Source organism: Lissotriton helveticus, chromosome 7, assembly GCF_964261635.1.
Source record: "Lissotriton helveticus chromosome 7, aLisHel1.1, whole genome shotgun sequence".
Classification (NCBI taxonomy): Eukaryota; Metazoa; Chordata; class Amphibia; order Caudata; family Salamandridae; genus Lissotriton; species Lissotriton helveticus.
The window spans coordinates 540773432-540798008 of NC_136068.1; the positions used below are offsets into that span (position 1 = coordinate 540773432).

The window sequence follows — 24577 nt, forward strand, 5'->3', positions numbered from 1 at the left end:
TTAATTTCTTTTTTTATCGAATTTGTCATGAGGTTCAAATTCCCTCCCCCCTTCAGGTACCTAAATCACCTAAACTTGTTCGATATAAGATTATGAATTGGTTTCTTAAAAGACGGGATGCCATGCTTAAAAGATACTCTCTCCCGCAGTTTAATGTAATGACTCCTTTAATGAATGTTTTCGCCTCTACAGGGATTAAAATTGGATCAGAAATAGTTGTAAATTGGGAACATGCTGGGTTCAATATATTATCAGATTTTTTAAGGGATGGATCGTGGATAACCCAGGGAGAGATGTCACGTTTAATCCAGGGCAATTTTTTGTTAATAGGCTCTTACAGTTTGATTTATAAAATGTTGGCGCAATTGGACCTAAGGTACATTAGCACCCTCACTCAGTTATGGAATGATCCTTTTTTGACTGCACGGGTTAGGAAACCCGGGGAATGGAAACGGTGCTTAGCACAGAGTAGGGAGGAGGATTTGAGTTCAAAAGTAATTAAAAAATGGCAGGAACAAGAGAATCATGGACTATCCCTTAACACCTGGAAGACCATTAATAAATTCAATTTTAGTATATTGAGAGGTTCCAACTGGCGCAGAATGCTATTTTTTAGCAAATGGCTTTTATATCGTACTCCGGCTGCCATCGCCAAAATGTATATTAATACTTCAGCCAACTGTTTTAGATGCCTGCAATTTGCTCCAGCCAATTGGTCTCACATAACGGCACATTGCCTTAAAATTAAGCCATTCTGGAATGAGATTTTCTTTTTTCTTCAAACTTACTATAAGATTAGGATTACTTGCAATGTTAAATTAATGCTGTACGGTTATTATTCCGATCTCAAACTTGCAGACCACTTGGCAAAATTGGTGTATATAGTAATGGCAGTGGCAAGGTCATTGATATTACAGAATTGGCGGTCAACACAGGTTCCTTTGCTCCCGGAATGGCTTCAAAAAATGAAGAAAGTTAGAAAGAGTGAATTACTTTATGCACAACGAATGGGAGGGGTGAGAAAGTTCGATAACATTTGGAAATCATATTTTGATTAATTACGGACAAAAGCATTAAGATCAAAAAGTATGTCTTATTTTTTATTTATTTATTTATTTTGCTTCTATCTTTCGTAAATTTGTTAATTGTTAAGATTTTTGTAGTATATGCCTGTATGCTCTGTTTCAATGACCCCAAGAACTTCAATAAAAAATCTTTAAAAAAAAAACAAAAAAGAGCGCAAGAAGCGCGTCTCCCTCTTCCCGATCGGCGCACCAGTACTCGGGGCCAAAGGAATTCCAGTGCAGCCTTGGAGTACCGGCCGTGCCTTCTCTTGTCTGTCGGATGGCCTGAGTCACACAGTTATTGTGCAGCAAAACCTCATCAAACATTGCTGAAAGTGCTGAATAGTACTGGGGCAAGTGCAGCCCCACCAGTCATCTGCTGTCACGCCGAGGAGCAGGGAGGGAGACAGAAATACCAAGCGTAGTCCCCCCAGCAGGAAGCATCACTGTCCCAAAGCCTGCAAACAACTGGACACCAGCTCCAGAAAAATGGAGCAAATGGTCGCCTAGGGAACCATGGTGCCCAGATCTCAGCAAGTCCATCACACAACAGAGCGGATGCTTGCAGAATGTGAAGAACACAGTTAAAACAATGGGACACTGAACACTGAGGTTCCATTCTTGGGGTCCCCAGGTAGAGACTCTCTTGTCCTCTAAGCCCAGAGTCCTGAGGCAGGTCAGAGCTGAAATCTGAGTCCAAGGCCGGAGCCCAAACCTCAGGATACAAACATTTGCAATGCAATAGGTCTCGCATTTACACGAGTTTGAGCTATTCACATTACAAATAACAATGCCTTTTATTTTTGTTTTCGATTTTAAAACTTAAAAAAAGGCATTGTCATTTACAATGCCAATAACTTTAAATCGCGTAAATGCGAGACATATTGCATTGCAAATGCTTGTTTATCAAAGGCGTGGTCTTGACTGCCCTCGTCTTTTTGTTTCCAAGGGATAGGTTTAACGTCAGTCTGCCACAACCTTCTTTTTTGGAATTCAATGAGTTATGTTAGGCAAGTCCTGTGCAAGGCTTGCTATGTTTGACATGCTGGCGAAAAGTGACTAAAAATGCTTCCATCATATTGGTGAAGCGAGACTGCTACTCTAGGTATGTTGTCCTTTCCCAAATTAGGTACAAGTGGTATTGTTGCAAAAGAGGGGCAACTCATAGCTATAGCAGCAATGATCGCTAAACTGAAGTCACTATATATAACCATGCTCAGTTGTTAGAGGCCAGTGCAGTACTTTCTGTGCAGTGGAACTATAATCAACCCTAGGAGCAGTATGAAGAACCACCAGCTCCACAATGGTCTTTCCACATGAATTGGGGAGAATGGAGACAATTGTGTGTAGTTCATGCATCAAAGGAAGTCAACAGGTAGTGATGTTTCACTGGGGTCGATCAAAATGATCTCAACTTCAGTAAGAGTTTGAATTAAATAAATGAATCAGTGAATTAGTAACCTTTTGAATAATTAAGTGCTAGATTTTGATAAAAGTCAAAAAGGTTGGTCCCATAAGGCTGGTGGCTCCCAAGCTTCAATCCGTGTTGTATGCCCATCTAAGCCGCCCTGTTTCCACATCTGCGGCTTGGCAGTGCTGACAGCAAGCGGCTTAAAGTGTAAAAGCACGGGACGCGGGTCCGTACCTCGAAGCCGGTGCCCGAGGGCCTTCAAAGGTCCCTGAACAGGAGTCCTTTCAAGAAGTTGACACCTCGCTTCAGACAGTACCGTTGCCTGTACTCTGGTCTGAAAGACGGGATGGGTCACCTCGTGGGCTTCAAAAACTGACAATTCACGCCAATCTGGCCTGAGGGCACCCCTGTCACATCAGGGAGTGACCAGGGCCTCTCGACCAGCGAGAGACGGACTCTTCCAGTTCCCCGTTGATTTGCCTGTCCTTGATGTCTCATTCACATTTGGTCGCTGCCAGCCCCCACCCACAATCGGCAGGTTAAATACAAAAGTAATGTATCAGCTTATTCTGATCGAAAAAAAGAAATATACCACCTTCAACATAAATAATAATAGGTGCAAGGGTGTCAACTGCCGAAACATCACCTAAAAACACAATAAACACATTGCAATATATAATTATTAAAGGTGTGCTTTCAGCCAATGTCTGGTGAGCTTTTTGTTCCAGCCTATAAAGGCAATCTGTAGACAGACAACCCTCCAGCTCTGGTGATAGGAGGATTTCTGCTGGTGCAATCCATCAACTGTTTACAAGTCCGGGCTCATAGTGTGACCTCTGACATACAACAGGGGCGCACTCTGCGCTCACGGGCCAGACCTAGCTGTGAGCACCACACCCTCCATCTACTGCGGGCCTGGAAATGCTTAATTAGATCAAAGCTTTCCCCCCTGCTGCAGAACAAAGGCAAAAGTTGTAATCGGGCAATCAGGGCTTTAAAATCAGAACTACAGCCAATTTACATTCAATGACTTTATTGGGGGACTGATCAAATAATTTCCAACTGGGCTATATAATGTTTAATAAAACATCGTAATCAGCTGGGTTTTAGTTCTGGACTGGACTGGACTTAGTTCTGGACTAAGTACTTGAAAGGCAGCGGGCATTTTCTCCGAAGCAACAAATAACAAGCATTTACAATGCTATAGGTGTCGTAATTGCGAGTTGGTAACACATGGCATTGTAAACAAGAATAAACAAATAGAAAAAACATGGCAGGCCACTCTTTTTTTTCTATTTGTTTGCTTTTGCAACAATCGCGGCACTCATGCTTCACTTTAACATGGTTAAAGGTAAAGTGCGGGTGCCGCGATTGCTGCAAAAGTAAAGAAGTGGAAAAAAATTCTATTTCTTTGCTTTGTCAACAATCGCGGCACCCGTGCTTTACTTTAGTTAAGTGTGGGTGCTGCGATTGTTAAAAATGTAGAGAAATAGATGTTTATTTCTATTTCTTTACTTTTAAAGCAATCGCAGCACCAGCACTTTACCTTTAACCATGTCAAAGTGAAGCGCGGGTGCCGCGATTGTAGCAAAAATAAAGAAATTCATTATTTTCTATTTGTTTACTTTTTCAACAATCGCAGGACCTGCGCCTTACCTTTAACCATATTAAAGTAAAGCACAGGTGCCGCGATTCAGGCAAAAGAAAACAAATAGAAAAAACATATTTTTCTTTACTTTTTCATCAATTGTGGCACCCGCGCTCTAGCTTAACATGGCTGAAGGTAAAGTGCATGTGCAGCCAAAGTGAAAAAAAAGTAAATAAATAAATGAAAAAAGTATTAGACAATAAAAACAACAAGCGCTGTGCTATAGCGCGGTACATGGAGGCTGGCCCGTGAAGCGCGAACGCCCTTGTTAAAGCAGAATGAACACTAAAGAGTGCTTACCCACTAATAAAGGAGAGAGTGTAACGCCACAAGTGAAAGCTACAGTCCGGATGGGCCGTCCCAAAAGGAGACAAGGGGGTAACAAGGAGGGACTGATAAGCTTAATTTTCAATCGAATGCCAGCAATTAGCATGGACAATGACGAGGCCAATAAAAAAAAGGGGGGGTCTTCCACTCCACTTTTAAAACCTACCCTACTACAATATGCCTCACTAGGCAACACCTAAAAAGCAGACCACCGTAGGAGCCTGTGCTGCCGCCAGCTGGAAGGACATACAGCCCACAACAGAGGTCGGACACAGGCTCCCTGAAAACTCAGAACCTGGGGGGATTCTGGTGGTACGCCAAGCAAATTACAAGGAACCCACAACAAGCATGGAGAAGCCATGACATATGCAGAACAGCCCAGGTTCCACACGTTAACAGGACATGGACCAGCCAGCAAAGCAAGGACTAGAAGTCTAATCACTTATTTGGAAGAAAACAGCGTGCTTGTCTAGTGCTGCTTATTTTCGCAGTAACATTGTTCACATTGTTGGTAAGTAAATTAAATGCAAGAGCTTTGAGAGAAATTGTGAACTTTAGCAGGATGAAAAATGTAGCAGTTACCGGTGAACTGCTTCACACATTGTAGCAGTGCAGCTCAAGAGGTTCATGAGCGACAATGGCATGCTGCGCATGAAAACATTTTGTCTCACATATCATGACTTCAATAACAACTGCTGTGAAGAATGATTTTAATTAGGTTGGCAAGGACTAATGTAAGTGGAGCACATCTACCTGTCAGGTTGTGTTCATCAACTATGCTGGGTCCATTATGGTCTCAATAGAGCACATAATGTAACCTTGAGTCCAGCGACTTTGTATAACATAATATATATACATGTTTAAAATGCTCGATAGTTCTACTATTAATTAGTCCTGCATTTATACACATTTTAATACTGCTCAATCCTTAACTTTTATGTCTACGATCATTTGACCATTTAATACTACTGTCTGAGTGTGCATAGTATATTTTCTATGTTTATAACATAAAGAGTATAACGTTGTATTTAAAATAGAGCCCCACAGATTGAAAAAAGGCTGTTATACAGCCAAAACTCGTCTATCTCTCTGTGTCATGGCTGATGTAGGACCTTCCCAATTAAATGGAACTACTTTTCCAGCTTCTTTGTGCATGCTCTCTTCTTATCGGCAGTGAGGAGGAAGTTTGGATGTATATGTATATGTCTGTGTGTGTGGATAGATGATAGATAGATAGATAGATAGATAGATAGATAGATAGATAGATAGATAGATAGATAGATAGATAGATAGATAGATAGATAGATAGATAGATAGATAGATAGATAGATAGATAGATAGAGCTGACATCATATCTTGAAAGCCTCACCATCACCTACCCGTTAATATCTAGCTATATACCCAGGCGCAGATTTACAAGAACTGGTACATCTCTGCATATTAGCAGAGATGCGTCAGTTCATTTGCGTCCCGTAAAAAAACCCTTGCGCCACCATGGGTGCTTCGCATTTACAATGTGGCGCACCGAGGCGTAAGGATGGACAGATGCATGAGGCATCTTTTGGCGTACAGGCAGTGTATTGCTGGAGTTGTGTCACAGCATGACCCAACTCCAGCAATGGTTAGGAATGCCTATAACATGCTGCGTCAATCCTTACGTCAGCTTCAAGAAGGCGTAAGATTCTGACGCAGTGATGTTGTAAAAGTGACTCGGTGCAATCTTATAGATTTCATTCCATCACTTTCAGGAGGCTTCCTTGCGACGGAACACCCACCCTGCATACATTATACCTGACACAGGTGTAATGTAGCGCAGGGTTTTACAACGTGGCGCACCTCCCTAGATGCGTCACGTTGTAAATATGTCGCAACGTGGTGCATTTTTACAAGGTAGCTGCATCACAGAAGTGACACAACGGGGGTGTAAAGTCGTCACAAGGGGCTTGAAAATCTGCCCCCCAGTATTGACTAATCACATCATAAGATAATAGGGAGTTCCCTCATGAATGCCAGATTAGACTAAAGCACCAGGATTTTGGGAGGACTGGCCAATGGTCAGACCAAGTATCTCAAAAAGTTCCAAATATGGCAGCTCGAATAGACCTTAAGGTGAAGGACTCCAAGAGCATTAGAGCTGCCTTAACTGCTCTTCATTGGCTTTCAGTGGGAAGGGGTATTACATGCATACTGGCATGGCTTGTATTCAAAACCCTCAAGGGGATATTCCCCTAAATAGCAAAGAGACAAGGTTTCCCGATACCAAACTGAGCTGCACTGGAAATGGAACCTACGGTTTTCCATTCCGGGGTCACAGAAATGTGATTTTATACCAGAAGAATTTAAACATGAGCCCACTTTATTAAGGTTTAGAAAGCATTAAAAACATTTCCTTTATTCAGTGAGTGTGAGCATTACAGATGACAACAATAACTGACGAGCAAATTGCTAGGTATTTTTTCTCCCCTTTTCAAGAGGGCATCCCGAATTTGTAGAGTGAAATAGATTTTTTGCGCATAATACATTTATATGTATACAAATATACAGAGTATGGAACAATCCATGTGTATTTCCCCGATGCAGGCAGACATGCCGGATGCTTGCTAAAGAGGAGCTTGGGCTGTCTCACCAGCATCCTTTCCCTTAACCTTAATGTAGCAAGGCCCATGAATGCAGCACAAGGAGTGGGGCATTCTCAGGAATGGCTGGTCAAACCCTGAGACGTGCAAACTGCAAGCTGATGGGCTGAAGGAATGAAAGACATCCCAAACCATGGTCATGTCTATCTTTCTGCTGCTGAGCATGACGGCAGGCTAAACCCCCAAACCTCAAAATGAATACTGTGATACTTATGTGAAGAGAGAAGTTTTGAATAGAACTAGAGTTGAGGACAATGCTGTTGGCAAAGACGGAGATTGGTTAAACCACCATAGAAGCCAGAGCAGGTAAGAACCTGACCCCAATGGGACCCCCCTGATTCAAAAGAAGAAAAAACACAAGGCACGTGACTTATAGGTTCAATGGCTCTTAGGTGCTCCACAAGCAGCTTTCAAGGGTAAAGGAAATCTCAATGATTCTTACTTCATGTTAGAATATATGATTCACCTTAGGACTAAGGACCTAGTACCAATACCTGATGCAGCCAAGTCTTCTTCAAACAGCTATGTATGGCATGCAGTGGACAGGGAAGGTATAAAGAAGCTACATGTAGAATGACAAAGGACAACTGTAGACAACAAAGAGACTGACAGACACAAATTAGACCCACATGCTTTGGCATTTGTATAATACAAGAGATCCTATAATACGGGCCCCTGGATCCATATTACACAAAGTGTCCCAGGGGCGGCAACGGGCATGTGGGTCTGCTTTGCACACCCCAGGGCACTTCGGTATTACAGAAAGGGCAGCAGGTGCTTGTGCAGCCCCTTCTGTAATACAGATAGCACTGGTGAACATGGAACGTTGGCGCTATAGAGAGAGAACGTTCCTTAATTTGCATGAGGGTGTGGCCTCATGCAAATGAAGGAATCACTTTGCACCTGCCCCCAAGCCATAGTGCCAATATGAAAGCAAAGACATACATGCCATTGGGAGGTCCTCTGAATGTGCACAACAAAAAGGTGGCGCACTGTCAGTTTGCCCCAGAGGGCAGCCCTCTCAAGAAATTAAAGGGGTTCCATGGACCCTCCGAGTTTCCCCTGCTGGTGGTGTCGTCACTCACTGCACTCACCTGCAAGGGGATCTCTAATCCCTTTTAAATGTTGAGCTGAGTGCCACCTGCACAAAGGGAGGTGCATTCTTCCTAATAGGGTGCACTTTCCTTGTGCGCCATGGAGGAAACAGGAAACGTGCACCTTTTGTGTAATGGGGCCCATGGTCTGCTTTACGGTTACTGATGTTTTGTAATTCCATGTGCTGTACCGTTATGTGTCCGTTGTTATCCCTTACCTCCTCCTGGTGCAAGTGTACCTCCTCCTGGTGAAAGTGATTGGCCTTGAAAGATGTCAACGCACAGACGATCTAAAGAGGCTTTCAGCCCCTGGAAAAATTCTCCCTAGGCTGTTGGTAAGATGTAGGTTGGTGGTGTCACAAAAGGCAACACAACACTCATGCATCCTTTCCCAAACTGCAAAGATAAGTTACCACTTACGTACATTTCCCTGGTTGCTTTGGAGCCAAGGGAAAAGCATGAGTTAGTATAAATGTGAGGCAAGGTTTTCAATTTCACTCCCTGACGCACATGCAAGGGGCTTCTTTTGCTTCACTGAAACAGCAATCCTTGCAGTTCTCTCCATCAGCGGAAGTACACATAAATCAGCAAGACAGCCTCCTTCCCAAAACCAAACAGCTTCACTCTTAGTACCAGCCTATCAGCGACTCTCCACGCCACAATGTGAGACTCAAATGGTCCCTTTAATGCAACATTTTTGCAATAATCTATCTGATTTCTTCTTAGATAATAATGCAAAGGTATTAGCTTATATATATGTTTTGAAATCTGTGCAGACCTAGCACAGCTTTACCACTTCTATAATAGGGTCAGAAGTGAATTACTTCAATCATTTAGAAAAAATTAAACCATCATGTTTGAGAACTAGGTACAGAAATGTATTCTGGCTTACCATTATAACCTTGGAAGGCTAAATGCTATTAGATTGTCCTGTCATATTGGCAGTGTTAGTTTAACTAGATTTTAAGTCAATCACTGAGGGAGGGTAAGATCTCCTTTGGCTGCAAAAAGGAAAAGGTTTACCAGTAGCTGAAATAGAAAGGTGCGGATCCAACCATACTGACAATTGTGTGTCCTACAGCCTTACTTCCTTTAACAATAGAATATTTAGACTGCCTTGGGAATATACAACAATACAACTATTTAGAGAGCATTAGAGTTTTAGATGTTTTTCAAGCAGTCTTTAGGCCTAAACTTGGGACACAAACATTTCTATACATGGTTCTTGATGACTTCGTATATAGCCTTGGACAGAGGTATGCCAGACTTTCTTTTGCTGCCTTTTTGCAGCTTTAAATAGCGCGAACTCGACCCGAAGGTATTAGAACGCTTTACTTAAGCATCAATTACATTATATAATGCAACATTCCTTTTTGGTGTCTTTTTAAGGACTGGGAGATTAAGGACCTGATTACAAGTTTGGCGGTGTGGCGCTGGGTCCGCTCCGCCAAACCCGTGTTTGGGCCAATTGCCAGATTACAAGCGTTTCTCTATCTGGCGGGCTTTGTTTTTTTACATTCCCACAGCGGTCGACTGAAAATGGGCACCGCAATGGGCACCACAATGTGAACGCCAAAAACAGTTCCTGCCCAGCAGGGACCGTAACATCCATGCTTTGCAGAAACTGGGGTGCATGCATACAGGGGGAACATGCTGTGCCCCCCTGCACCTTCCTGCACAAAAATAATCAAATAAGGCTTTTTCCTACTTCTATGTGTGCTGCTGAATGAAACAAACATAGTAGGAGGAAAGAATTAGGAAAAAGAAAGGTTTTTTTCCTCATTGTGCCTCCCCGATGGCGTAGGCTTTTGACACATTCCCAGGTTTGCAGAACATTGTAAATCTGGGAATGTATCAAATGCCATGGGAGTTATGTGGGAACACCCACCAGAACGCCTTGTGGCACACCTCCCCAGCACAATGTGAGGTAACACAACGACTAGCGCTGCGTTGCCTCACACTATATATAAGACCATTAAAAGCCACGCAGAGTGGCTTTAAGTGGCTTGTAGATATGGCACTGCAGTGTGTGCCATCGGAACATCAATACAAGTGGCGTTACAGCAGCACATGGGGGGTTGTAAATGAGGCCCTTAATATGTCCTTTTTAGGAGCCTTCAATTCCTCCTCCAAACAGATACTTTTTGGTTTATCAACTGACTTTTCTTTAAGCTTTGCTGTGTTTAATGTTTACGAGAACCCTTTGGCTATGCTCATTCAATCTGTTCATTTTGATTATCACGGCAGAAAATGTATTGTGCATTTGGAATGCAGAATACAGCTTGCCCAGGCAAAATTTAGACTGCCTAGATGGAACTGCAAAGTGAACGACACATAACGAGCTTCAGGTAAAAGCAGGCATAACAAATGTTCATGTGGATATTAGCAATGTCTATCTCCTGGTGGCCTGTTAATATGTGCCCAGAAATGGTAAGAAATATTGACTTTCTTTTTTACCAGAATTTATCTTTAAAACTAAGCTCAACAAACAGTAGCCCTTTGCTTTTTGCAATAAATCGCATGCAGGCTGAGGTAAGTCTCTCTATGTTTGCCTCCCGATGCACCTGTTTATAAAAACGGCAGATAGTCCTGGACAATGAAGCTAGAGCAATCCTGGGCTTAGGAAGACAGGACTCTTTCTTGCACACTTACCGAACTTACGTTAGCTACCTATTGATGAGAACATTTGTTTAAAAAAACTGTGAATCACCCAGTGGGCAAGGCATTTTAAAGGTTTTTTTCTTCTGCGACAGGAATTTCTGAAATATATTTCATCTCATTCTTGGAGGTCGTCTGCTGTCTACTTTCTGAAATTTCTCTGGAGCTCTTGATTAGGTTGAAATATAAGTATATAGGACATTTTCAGTGTAGGTAGCCAGATATCTGTAAATATTTTTACTTCAATAACTCCTAAATGACTGAACGGATTTACCCCAAATTACAAAAAGGTTCTTTATAGACCTAAATCTAGCTTTCTGTTAAATTTGGTGTAATTCCGTTTAGTGGTTGGGGCTGTAGTTGTGTCTAAAATCCCTATTGGAAATGGGGAAAACACGTTTTGGGACCTTTCATTTTTCTCAGCCCTGCTGACAAATCAATCCAAAACTTTCAAGACAACAGCTGAAGTGAGTGACAAACAAATTGTGAAAATTTGGCAAAAATTCCTCAAACGGCGCCAACGCTACTGGCAACATTAGAAAACGCTCAGTCTATAAAAACTAGGCTCTTACTATAACTAGGCTGTAACTATGCAGTCACCAGTAGGTTTTTAAATACAGATAGATAGATAGATAGATAGATAGATAGATAGATAGATAGATAGATAGACAGACAGACAGACAGACAGACAGACAGACAGACAGACAGACAGACAGACAGACAGACAGACAGATAGATAGATAGACAGACAGACAGACAGACAGACAGACAGACAGACAGACAGACAGACAGACAGACAGACAGACAGACAGACAGACAGATAGATAGATAGATAGATAGATAGATAGATATTCCTTTTCTACTGCCTTGCCAATCGATCTATCTATCACCCCTCACCTCTCTCTGTACGCCTCCATTTATACTGCCTAGTCACATGATTCTTTCTATCCACTCCCCAGACTTGGCTGGTACAGACAGATTCTGCCCAATTCATCAGTCTGGTCTTATCTACGAAATTGCCCATAGTCATTAGCTCGCGCTTGCAGTGCACTCTTGCAGCACTGGACCTATTGCATGCATCGAGGCAGTCCTGCAGTGAATGTCAGGTGCACAGAGCGTGAGGCAGACCACAAACCTCAGAGTTTAGCTCACCTTGTGTCAGTGCCTCACGTTTGAGCCTAGACCTCGCCCACTAGGTGTCTCCATCCCACACCTTTGTAAAATGCCTGCTATGATGATGAATGTTTGCTTGGCCCACAGTACAAACATGTTTTGATCCAAGAGCTCCTCTCATGGCCATGCATAAGCACTACAACGGTGGCGCAGCCGATTCAGTGCAACTTCCAGAGCTACTCTTTGAGCAAAAGATGGTGCTTTTTGGCATTTGTCTCATGTCATGGATTTCCGTACTTGGTTTTGCTAGCAATGAAGTGTCATGCATAATGCAATCGAGTGTCACACCTAAGCAGGCTAAGACAATGAAAATGTCACACATAAGGCTCTATGTGGCAGCTATGGACTATATTAGTCTCGTTTCTAAACACCTATTAGCCAATCACGTGCGCCTTCCCACATTCATCAAGAACTAGGTGCTGCCTCCTACCTCTGTCGTCGCTGCAGAAAATGCGAACAATATTAATGGAATGTGTCACATTACAAAGTGTTCCTCTCCATACTTCTGGCTTCATACAGTGAGTGACGTAATTCGTATTCAAATTAAAAAACGCTCTGCTCACTTTCGGTCGGGGCTCGGCCTTTGAAGAATCTGCTGCGATCAACAAGAAACTAACATCCATCGCGCAGCGTGATAACGGCCGCTCTTGCACGTCGGCTAGACTTGTATTCTTGTAGGAGCTGTAATGGAACGTTAAGGTCGCAGAGCGCGCGGGCCAGCCTCATAGGGAGATTCGTTAGTTCTGAAAAACTACTGGGTGACTTTTAAGTGGCAACATAGAAACTAACTTGAAGCAAACAAAACATACTGCTGTTGACCTGAGTTATATTAAATAATAACGTTTTCTTTATTAAAATGGTAAACTGGTTTATTTGTGTTAATTGTAGGAAAAATGTGCACTGGGCTATCGTCTCAATAGTATGTGCCACTTAATCCAGTTCTGTATATTTTATGTACTCCAGTACTTTATAGCTTGGCTTTATTAGTCAGCCATGCAGAACAACAATTATCACAATGCAATTGAAAACACAGGCTGGACTGAGGTACCTGCATATGTGGGACACTCTGCTCTATGTAATTTGGCTCCATCCCATTTCCACACCTGTCAACCTCTTGACTGGAAAATGTGCTTGATGTTGTGCATCTAGCTATTATAGTAAATGAGGAAAGAGCACGTAAAAAGCAGGTACGCGTTTAAAGAAAAAGCAAAATGGAGATCAAAAGCCTAAAGATCCCAGGCTGGTGAACTCCATTTTGATTAATTTTCAAGATGGAAGAAAACCTCTTTCCTCGAAACATTTAGGGAAATGCCACAAACAAAAGTACCCGGAATTGGGACAAGAAAACAGCTTGGGAGAAAAAAGGGACAGATGTAAATGGAGACGATAGGAGTATAGGTACTACAGTTTAGTTTAGGTAGGGCTAGAAATGCTCTGAGCCCGAGTTCAGGGTTATAGTCTGAAATATAGGAACTTTGATATATGTAGGGGTAGAAGTACTAGTGTTTAGGTACTAGCATCAAGGCTGGAGTGGGCATACTAGGTGTAGGACTTGGCCCTTTTTGGCCAAAGTTCCAACCTTTTTCCTGACATGGTGTTGCCAACTTAGATGCTTTGGACACTTTGCCACTCCTAAACAGTGTCAAAGTGCAAGTGCTCCCTGTGTAAAGTGTAATGGTAATTGGTTGTCCATGATTGGCATGTTTGCCTTACTAATAAAGTGCACTATGTGTGCCAGGACTGGTAATGCAAAGGCTACTAGTGGGCATGCAGCACTAATTGTGCCACCCACACAATTAGCCTTAAAGAGGGAACTCATGCCTGCCATTACAGTGCCTGTGAGCAGTTTGTTAAATTGCCATGTTGTTCTGACAAGTACACCCACTTGCCAGACCTTACCCTTCCCTCTCAATGCACATCAGATACCCCTATGGTAGGTCCAAGGTACCCCCTTGACAGGGTGCAGTGCATGTGAAAGGTAGGACATGTACTAAGGTGTGTACCATGTCCTGACAGTGAAATTATCTCCATTTCGTTTTTCACTGTTGAAAGGCCATCTTGCCAATAGGACAGAATGGGGAGGCTGTGTAATATGTTTTCCAGCCTATCTTCCCAAAGGCTTAAGATGGAGAGGTGACGTTTAGGATGCCTGAACTCACAATTTAATAACACATCTTTCAATGAAGGTGGTTTTTGCACTGTGTGTTTAGAAGCCACTCTTTTAGAAGTGGCTCGGTTGTTGTGCTCTAACATTTCTGTGTGGCTCTGCCTGGTTGTGAATTGACTGTCTGGATTTGAAAGTGATAGGATCTTGGAAATGTCTTGACCCAGGGGAGGAGGTGAGACAGCAACAGGTTGACCTGCATCTGGAGTGTAGGGGGAGGCGTAGCCCCTAGAGATGAAGAGGCCTGGGTTGCTGCTATAAAACAATTGTCCCATCTCTTGCTGAGTGATTGAGAATCCAGACCCGCACTAATCAAAGGAAGAAGGCGTCACTGGCAGGGAGGCACCCAGAACTGGTTTGAACAGGGGTCAGTGCCACCCGAACACAAAGAGTTCAAAGCCATTGAGGGGTATAACTATGAGAGCTGAAGCCCCTGAACTTTGGAGAATGGCTTGATCAAGATTGAAAAAGACTGGAGCTACTTCTTGGTCAAGAGGAGCCTTTGCCAAGGAAGAAACAACTGAAGAGACTGGAGGAAAAGACTAACCCTTGCTCTGTGTTTTGGGGTTTGGCTGCAGTTTGCTATTTTAACCAAGGAAAGGCTAAATGGGGCTTTGCTGTGTGCTGTGTCCCCCTGCTTGAAAGGACTTTGCTGTGCTGTGTCCTGAAGTAACTTATCCCCAAGGGCCCGAGGTGAGCTGGCTCCCTGTTGCGGAAACTTAGGAACACAAACATTTCCAGGAGAGTCTCTGCGGCGCTGTGTGCATGTGCTTGTTGCAGCCTGAGACCCTCGTAAGAAATGTCCTGTGATCATGAGCACCTGAAGTCCAAGCGAGGATCAGCGACGTTGTGTGCGTGCACTTTTTTACAGTATGAACCCTTTGTGAGGATTGTCCAGTTATCGTGTGCACTGGATCCAAGTAAGTCTCATCGACACTGTGTGCGTGTGCTTTGTGCAGCGTGAGACCTTAGTTAGGATTTCCTTGTTATTGTGCACCCGGAGTCCAAGTGAGTCTCATCGATGCTGTGTGCATGTGCTTTGTGCAGCGTGAGACCTACGTGAGGATTGCCCTGTTAATGTGCACCCGGAGTTAAAATGAGTCTCAGCGACGCTGTGCGCGTGTTCTTCGTGCAGCCTGAGACCTTCATGTGGAGTGCCTGGTGATCGTGCACCCGAAGCTCAAGGGAGTCTCAGCGATGCTATGTGCGTGTGCCCTGTGGCATCCTGAGATCTTCGTAGCAGTAGCGGCCCGGCAGCCCCGGAGGAGCTGAGCCGCCGGCCCGAGCCCTCCAATGCCAATTCACAAAGATTGCATCGAAAGCCCAAGTCGCTGGACGAGGAGAAGAGAGTGAGTTTGCACCCCCCAGGTAACGTGTGTCCACTCCTGGGGCGGTGTGCAGGCTCGGAGAGAGATGCTCTCGGCCTCTCTCTCATTCCGGCAGAGCGAGCCTCTGCTTCGGCTCGTATCGCGGACCGTGTTGCCAAAAGAGTGGCAGTACTGGGGCCGGAGTGCATAGCTGCACTTTTTGTTACACCATACCTGTGTTGGGGGCAACTGTTGACAGAGACTGAATGCGAGTCAGAAGGAGTGGCGGAGAGACTGCCTAAGGCACCATGATCGGTGCTGGAGTGTATTACGCAATATCTTATTTCTGCATAACGGAGTACCTGATTGTCGTATTACACATTGCATAATATCTGCATAACGGACTACCTGATTAGTGTATGATGCATGGCATTATTTCTGCATAACAAACTACATGATTGTTGTATGACGCATTAGATTGTTTCTGCATAATGAACTACCTGATAGACATTGCATGATTCCTGCATAATGTACTACCTGATTAGTGTATTACACATTGCCTTATTTCTGCATAACAACGTACCTGGTAGTTGTATTACACATTGCATTATTTTACATTGCAAAGTGCCTGGTGGTTGTATTACGCATTGCATTATTTTTACATTGAAACATGCCTAATTGTTGTGTTACACATAGCATTATAGTTACATTGCAAAAGTGCCTGATTCTAGCATTATGAACTACATAACATGGTATTAGGATTACAGTGGAATGTTTAGGAGTGCTCATTAATATGGTCAGAACTTACAAGGGCTGGCTGGCCTAATAACCAACCAGGAGAAATATTGCACATACTCATATGTTTGATTTATATTGTGTTGTCTTATTGTATATCTTTTTATATAAAATGTATACTCGTTTTTATAAAACTCGTGTGGAGTCTATTTGTGGTGTCATCATTGGGTTGCTGTGAGCGTGGTTACAAATACTTTACACATTTGCCTTGAAGTTAAGCCTGGCTGCTCGTGGCAAGCTACCAAGGGGGCGAGCGGGGGCTATCTCAGAAGGTGACCTTCCTTGCCCTGATGTGGAAACGCGGGTCCCAATTTGGCCTAAGGTACCTACCTCAGCCAACCAGGGACTAACACTAGGGTATAGCTAAAGTAGCTACGGTATAGCTGAGGGTAGTGGTACTAGGGTGTGGGAAGTGGTGAGGTAGGTAGATGTAAAGATAAGAGGTGGAAGTAGGGGAAATATGTTGTAGGTCAGAGCTGAGGCACTAAAGTATAGATGGGTTTAAGGCACAACGATATAGGATAGAATAGTAGTACTAGGGTATAAGTATATGTTCAAAGGTTTAGGTACTAGTGTACAAGTCAAGTTTAAAAGACAAGGGTATAGGTACTAGTACGTGAGTATATGTTTTGATGGATCTGCTATGATATAGGAAGTGTTGAATTAATTAGCATATGAAAAGAAGTACAATGGTATAAGCAATGCTTAGCGGTACTACGGTATAGGCAGTGGCAGCAAAAGTACAGAGTAGGCAATGGTAGAAGTAATAGGGGCACTACTGATGAGGTAGGGCTAGAGGGAATAGTGTAATAACTGAGGTCATGGAATGGAGGTAGAAGTAATGGGATATAGCTGCTGGTAGTAGTATAGCATATGTAGATGGTGAAGTACTGGGCTAAAGGTAAGAAAGCTGTAGCTATGGTATGTGAAGGGATAGGGATAAAGGTGTGTGTAAGTAAAGGTAAGGGTCCTATGGTATTGTCAGTGTAAAAGTGCTAGGGTGTAAGTAGTGGTATCAGGATATAAGCAATCATACAGCGGGGGTCAGTGCAGGTAAGTGGGGTGAGGTGGCGGATGTCACCAGACGACAGAATAGGAGATATTTATTCATTTAATGCTCCCTATTCCATTGACTGCTGACTTACCCCCTCCCGTCCCACCTCACCCCGCTTATCTGAACCGACCGCCGCTGCAATCATACAGGTGCTACCGCAGGAGCACAGGATCAACAAACTTAGCGAGCAGCTTCTAGCTTCTGCTCTTCATGTTCCCTTGCATTTAGTCCTATTTTCTTAATGAAAAATTAATCTTTGGGTCCATTTTGGATGCAAGGGTTCATTTTGTGCTAAATGCTAGATTACGCTCCTCGTATATTTCTGCATATTGCCACATAATTGTGCTGTAATTTCATGTAATTACATTTCTGTAAAATATGTGAGTTATACCAACCCTGAATGAAAACTTGTTTGATCCCAGTCATACAGAATTGGGTCACACTCCTCTGTCACAATAGTGTTCATGTGTGTATTCAGTTTTTTTTGCTGTGTCACTAAATTGCTGTGTAACATCTGCGCTGGATTTACTTCAATAATTTCACAATGCTCTACATTACTTAAGATGTTTACATTAACTTACATCCTTGAGAAAGTTCCATGCATATCATGCTACCAGAGGGTGAAACATTTGTTGACTGACCTTATAATCAATATATCCATGGCCGAATTGTTACTTCTGTGTACTAAAGAATATGCTGAAAATGCAACTAAAACCAATTTGTTTGGAAAAAATTTGCGAGATCAAATAGTATCCCCCAGCATCACGGCAACAAGAAGACCTATGAGTAAAGAAAGAGGCAATTTATTGCATCCAATAATATTTGGTTCCTAGAATCATAATATCGGAAGAAAATATTTCATATGTGGTGTACATCATTTTGAAGAGGAAAAACTACTGGAGGGCTTTTTAGTCCCCATTACCACGCCCAAATAGTTGGACAACGAATTGTTGATAAAGGTATGTGGCAATGATATAATACGCAGTGAGGGGATTTCATAACTCAATGTTTACATGAATTGCGTATTTTTTAGGTTTCTTGTATTATCCGGAACCTATCATATAACTTGTCCACGAGAGTTGGGACATACTCAATCCTAGAGGAAAAAAAAATACTTGAGGTGGGCTGAATGTTGTTTTTATGGGCCACATTATGGTCTGGTTATAATGCATTTTATTTTCCCCTTTTGACAAATACTTACACTGGGCCTTTTTCACCTACAGCGTAAAGATAAAGGGCTGTCAACCCTGGTAACACTGGGCCGTTCTCACCTATAGCGTAAAGGTGAAGGGTAATCAGACCTGGAAATAATCACAGAATAATAACATGAATTTGAGTAATATTGAGCTCATGCCCCACGGAGCAAGCAAGATATTATCTTTGTAAACTAACACCTATTAATATTTGAGGAAAGGTGAGGGAGGATATACTTAGTGAGGGATTTATTTATTCAATACCCCTGGTTTGAATGACCGGTATACCTTACCTTTAAAAAAAAAAAAGAGTGAATCTAATCATGATTGAAAGGGTTTTTCAATGTCGTAGAGTGGCTGTCAATGGATCATATGAGTGAAGGTTGGTTTAAGGTTTGTGATGGACCCTTTGAGCCAGGTTACCAGTTTGTAACCATGTTCTTCATTAACTGGTCTTAGGAACTCAAACTTTTTTAAACCTATCAGGTTGATGAACTGTGGAATTGGCATGCCTAGCAACTAAGAACCAAAGCATTTGGACCCATAGGGTCTTGGTCACTGTTAATCATGACCCTACAGATGAAAATGTGTTGGTTGTGCATGTGGCACAATAAAATGTATGATTGTTAACATTCTAAAGGAGAGTGAGCCTTTATTCAAAGTACAAATTGGTGGCCATATATATATATATATAGACATGTGTGTATTTATTTATGACCATGGTATGAAAACCAAAATTGCTGCACTCCTTAACGTTGTAGTTTCAATTTCTTTTACTGATTTTCCTATATATCCAACAATCATATGAACAATTTAATTCTTCATTCCCCTCTCAAACATTTTTGCCAATGCTTCATCAGGAAGAGATGAACAAATGTCTTAGGTGAAAGTCATCAATACATGTGGGCAGTTATGGGACCATAATTAATAGACCACTCTAATGCAGAGTTTTTTTAATGTCTACATTCACTGTACATGCTAATAGCTGTTATGTTAAAATGTTAAGTAACAACATTTTGTAGAGCGCACATACACTGGATGGTTTCTTGGCACTATATATAGGAGTAGCCTAAGTGCCGATGAGTTATTCATATGCCTGAGTGAATAGCCATGTCTTAAGCAGTCTTTGGAATCTCAGGAGATCTGTACAGGATCTAATATCATGGGGTAAGTGTGTTCCAGAAGCGGGGGCCAGCACCACAAATCTGCTGCCACCTAACCGCTTTGTTTTGTAGAGCGGGGTGACCAAAAGGTTCATGTGAGCTGAGCGCCAATTGCGGATGGGTATGTGTCTCTGAATAAGATTGGAGACAAATTGAGGGCAGGTGCCATGCAAGGATTTGAAAATGAGGCACCTGATTATGAAGGCACAGCATTGTGATACGGGGAGCCAATGTAGCTTCCTCATCAGAGGAGAAGCATGTTGCCATCTGGGCGGATGAAAAATCAGTCCTGCAGCCTGGTTCTGCACAAATTTTAGTCTTTTGACTAAATATAGTGAGTTGGCGTAGTCCTTGTGAGAGATGACTAGGGCAAGAACTGGTGAGAAGTCTGCTGAATTTTAATATCTTACGTAACTGGAAGAAACAAGTAGAGACTACTGTTCCAATCTAGGACTTCATGGATAAGTCGTAGTTGATTGTGACTCTATGGCTCTTAGCTGAGGAAGATGGGGTGGGGGGAGAGTCCAGCTCCGCTGGCCAAAAAAGGGAGCTCCAAGGATTTCGAGCACCTCATATCAGGACCAGCTCGGTTTTGTCTGATTTTAACTTCAAATGATTGCAGCTCATCCTATTGCGGATGTGGAGCATGGTAGCTTGGAATTCAGACCTAAAGTCAGATGTGTTGTCGATGGTAAATATTAGTTGCAGATCTTCTGCATTGTTAAATCTGCACACATTTCTTTCTGTTAAGGACAGGATCCAAGGGAGTAGATATAAAATGAACAAATGCCTCCTGCCATTATTATTACTTGATAATATTTGTAATGAGATTTATTTTGGAGACTCATGTATTATGTTTTAAGTGTGTCAAATGGTCTATGACGGTTTGATAAAGTTTCGTAGTGACACTATTTACCATTGGTAAATAGTGGCCCTGAGGGTGTATGATGATTGGCATTTTGCAAAACAATGGTGGTAGTGTGGATGTATGTTGGCAAATATGAGTTTGTACAATGGTATACGATTGAATGTATGATGCTAGTTTCGTTGTGTTACTCTGTTATTATGACAGTGAGCTTTGCAATGTGATCTTTGAGTGAATAATTTATTATGTTTGTTTTTATGTAAAAGGATGTATGAAGACTCGCAACATTTTGGCCCATGGGCCTTCCAATTGGCGCAAACAACCTTTAAATATCTAGGAATACAGATATACAGGGAGTTGGACAACCTGATAGATAGCAATGTTACTAGAGCAATTAACGCAACTAGAGCACAAATGAAGTTTTGGACATCCCTGCCCATTTCGGTGGCGGGAAGAATAGCCATCACCAAAATGGTGATGCTCCCCAGACTGTTGTACTTTTTTACAAACTTGCCTATTGTATTCCCTGCCCACATATTCAAAGTGCTAGACACATTGTTGATAGAACTAATCTGGGGCACAGGTAGACGAAGAATAGGACTAGCAAAGACTAAGTTAAACAAAAGAAGCAGAGGAATGGGGGTACCGGACTTCAAAACATACTGTTACGACCAGCCAGCTTCAGTGGATGGCATACTGGCTAGCAGGCAGGAATCTACATGTAATAGGACTGTCATAGAGGGAGTGGGAGGGCATGTAAGCTACATAAGTTACTGATGCCAACCGTAAAGATACCACTGAATACACCTCCACTACCTAAAGTGGCTCTACATTACTGGAGAAAGGCGCGACTGTATACTAAACAACAAAGACCGTATGCCCCGAATATTCCTTTGTTGGGTATCCCACTGCCTATGGTGGTAGTATCCCAACGACGTATCTCAGCCCGGCTGGGAGCAGGAGTGGATACAATAGGTATGCTCTTTGTGGACGGTACACTGGTAGATCATAATACACTGGTAAGAGAGTGAGTAGTACTCAATACACTTTTTTTGACGCACACACAGATCCTGAGATTTATACGTAAGGGATGGGCGCTGGATGGACAAGAACCCCCAAAGCACGAATTAGTGAACATGTTGTACCTAATGGGAAACGGCAGTCATCTAACAAAGTGATTGGCACATGGGATCAAATTACATATGGCGGCATTATTACGGTCTCTCAGAGAAAGGTTGAATGCAGAAATAGGGAGGGATCATACAGATAAGGAATGGAAGGGTGCTATTAAATACCCTAGGAAGGTGGCACGTAATCCCAAATTTAAATTCATACAACTAATGATATTACACCGGGCATATTTATCTCCACACAGATTAAGTATGATGTTTGCAGATGTAGCTGATGAGTGGCCCCCATTTCAAGAGCCGAACGCTGACCCACAACACATGTTATGGTCCTGCCCAAGTATTTAAAATTACTGGTCCACAATACACAACATATTAACAACCATAGCGCCTGGGAGATAATTAACACCTTAAAATCCTGTTTGTTGGGACTAAGTCTTACTAGAAAACCTGGGCACCGCATAGCCCGCTTCCTTAATCTAATGCTCATAATAGCAAAAAGAACGATAACAATACGCTGTAGGCGAGGAAAGCACCAGTGGTCCAGGATTGTTTTAATGATGCAATCCGTTGGGGTACTGTAGAGGGTATAGAAATCCAGAGGGAAGAAAGGCGTGGACTGAGGAAAAAACCTATTTCATTGGATTGGAATGTGTTAATGGAAGAACTTAAAGCGACCGATATTCATGCAATTTTACGAGTATACTGATGAACTGTAAATATGGATATGATAATAGTACAGCAGCCAGGTCATTCAGGATGCAATGTTCTTATTGTTAAGGTAAAATATATAGCTTGAGTTGAGAACTCGCAAAGTAACGTACAGAAAGTGGTGTTAGCTGCAAATGAGTGAATTAACAAAATGGCCGAAGGGTGGGAGGGGGGATGAGTTACTTCAGTTGTTAACAACGGTTTTTTGCTTTATTAGGTACGATAAAATAAGGGAATGTTCACATGGTACGGTATAGAGAATATAAGATATAGAAAGAATGTATAAAGAGACAAACTATGCAAATGTTCTGTTTCTTTTTCACACATATGCAAATGTAAATCCATGTAAGCTACTATGTTACTGGACTTTAACACATGCAAAGCCGCTAGACTAATGGCTCTGATGAAGCAAAGCTTCGCATATTTTGCGACTTGCCGTATTCATGAACCTCGATTATGTGTAACAACGTAATAATTTCTTTGTCTTACTAACGTTTATTTTATGTTTAAACGAGGTTTCCCGAAGCTTGCAAATGTGTTTTACTAAAACGACTTATCGGAGTAAATTAAAATGGCCGCTGCTTGTATTTAGTTACTGCGCATGCGTCAGCCACACTCACGTGTCCTGACGTGTCTGCAGAGTTGGAGGGAAATTTATGCGCATGCGTAATACATAGCTTTGCCTATAACGTGGTACTGCTCGTGCCACTGCTCTTGTACCTGTTATATGTAGCTAACCTTTAGACTGCATAAGTATATTTCTTAGTAATAAGTTGAAAGTACAAACCCTGTGATGTGTTTTCATAATGTTGTTTCTATGTATTAATTTGTTCTCGCTTACTTTTCATGTACCGCGGGGAATGGGGGTCTGACTGCACCGAATACCATCTTGGAGGGCCTTTCTGCGCATGCTCCTATGTCTGGGGAACTGAAAACCTTGGCTGGTGGAACTTGGCCAGCTGGCAGGGATGGGCAAGATGCTCCTGAGAACTGACCTGCAAACCCAGCAAAACGGAGACATGTGTCCCTATTCAGCAACATTGTACATTTCTCATTGTATTTCTCTGCAGTTTCTCATGGGAACCCCAATCTTGCTAGGCGGTAGCCAGAGATGTAAATTAGGCATCCAAATAGTGTGTTGTGATTGGTGTGTTACCCAAATCCTACCTTTGGACCAATCGAAATAGGGGATTCTGACACTTTGCAACATTTGGGGGGTGGTACCCTGTCCCAAAAGAGTATAACTACCCTGGGTTCACCTAGGGAATTGTCCGACTTGTCTGGTTTAGCTGACCTGTCACTGACCCATCGCACTCAATAGGTGACTGAAGATACAGAGCGCTGCGGAGCACTCTGTCCGAAATTGACCATAGACTAAGGTTTTACTAAACCTTAAAGTGCTGGCGAAGCACTTTGCTGGGAGTTCGCTGACCCAATCGGGGTCTTGATCGATAGCTGCAGAGAGGGTGGAGCGCAGGCGTTGCTTCCAAACTGCGGGTGCGGTCCTGTCCTGAGCGGTCCTGTCCTGAGGGTTTGCTGTCCTGTCCTGAGGGTCCTGTCCTGATTCCTATTCCGAGGGTATCCTGTCCTGTCCCGGGTGTCCATTCTGCACCTGCTGTCCTTTGAGGGGTATCCTTCCTTGAGGGTTTCCTGTCCTTAACTGACCCTTGGCCAGGGTTTGGTTTCCACACCAGTCTAGGTAAATACTGCTCTAAATTCTTTAAACTTGCACCTTTCTATATTTCTGACTTTTGCTTCAATAAAGACATACCTTTGCATATGTTGATTTTTCCATGCTTTTGCTGCAATTATTGAAACGAAAAGTCATTTGCATATTTCTTGATATGTTCCCATGTTACCCTACCTTTTAGAAATCATATTTTGCATTGCAGTTTGTCATTTTCTGATATGGTCTAGAACGGCCTTACTTAAATTGTCTAAAGATTCTCTGCCCTGAATGCATAGCGTTACTTGTTGCATCTCATATTAGCGTTTCTATGATTACCCTGACTTTATTTCTCTGTAGTTATGTACTTTTCGTTATCTTGATTATTGATTGCCTTATTCTTGTAAGTTTGATGCTTGATGAAAACGAACTTTAGATAAAGCTTTAAAACTTCCAGTTGTCCGTGGTCATTTTACAACAGTATTGAATGTCATTTGAGTTGTATTTGCTGCCTTTCCTTT

The 24577-nt window shown here is 42.5% G+C and overlaps 1 protein-coding gene across 1 annotated transcript in view; it reads right to left on the reverse strand.

The window, feature by feature from the left end:
• Positions 1–12615, reverse strand: part of LOC144766864 (uncharacterized) — a 179928-nt gene extending 167313 nt beyond the window's left edge. The window contains exon 1 of the mRNA XM_078650576.1: positions 12442–12615. The gene's annotated coding sequence lies outside the window, so the exon portion shown is untranslated. The remainder of the gene's footprint in view (positions 1–12441) is intronic.
• Between the last annotated feature and the right edge of the window lie 11962 nt (positions 12616–24577).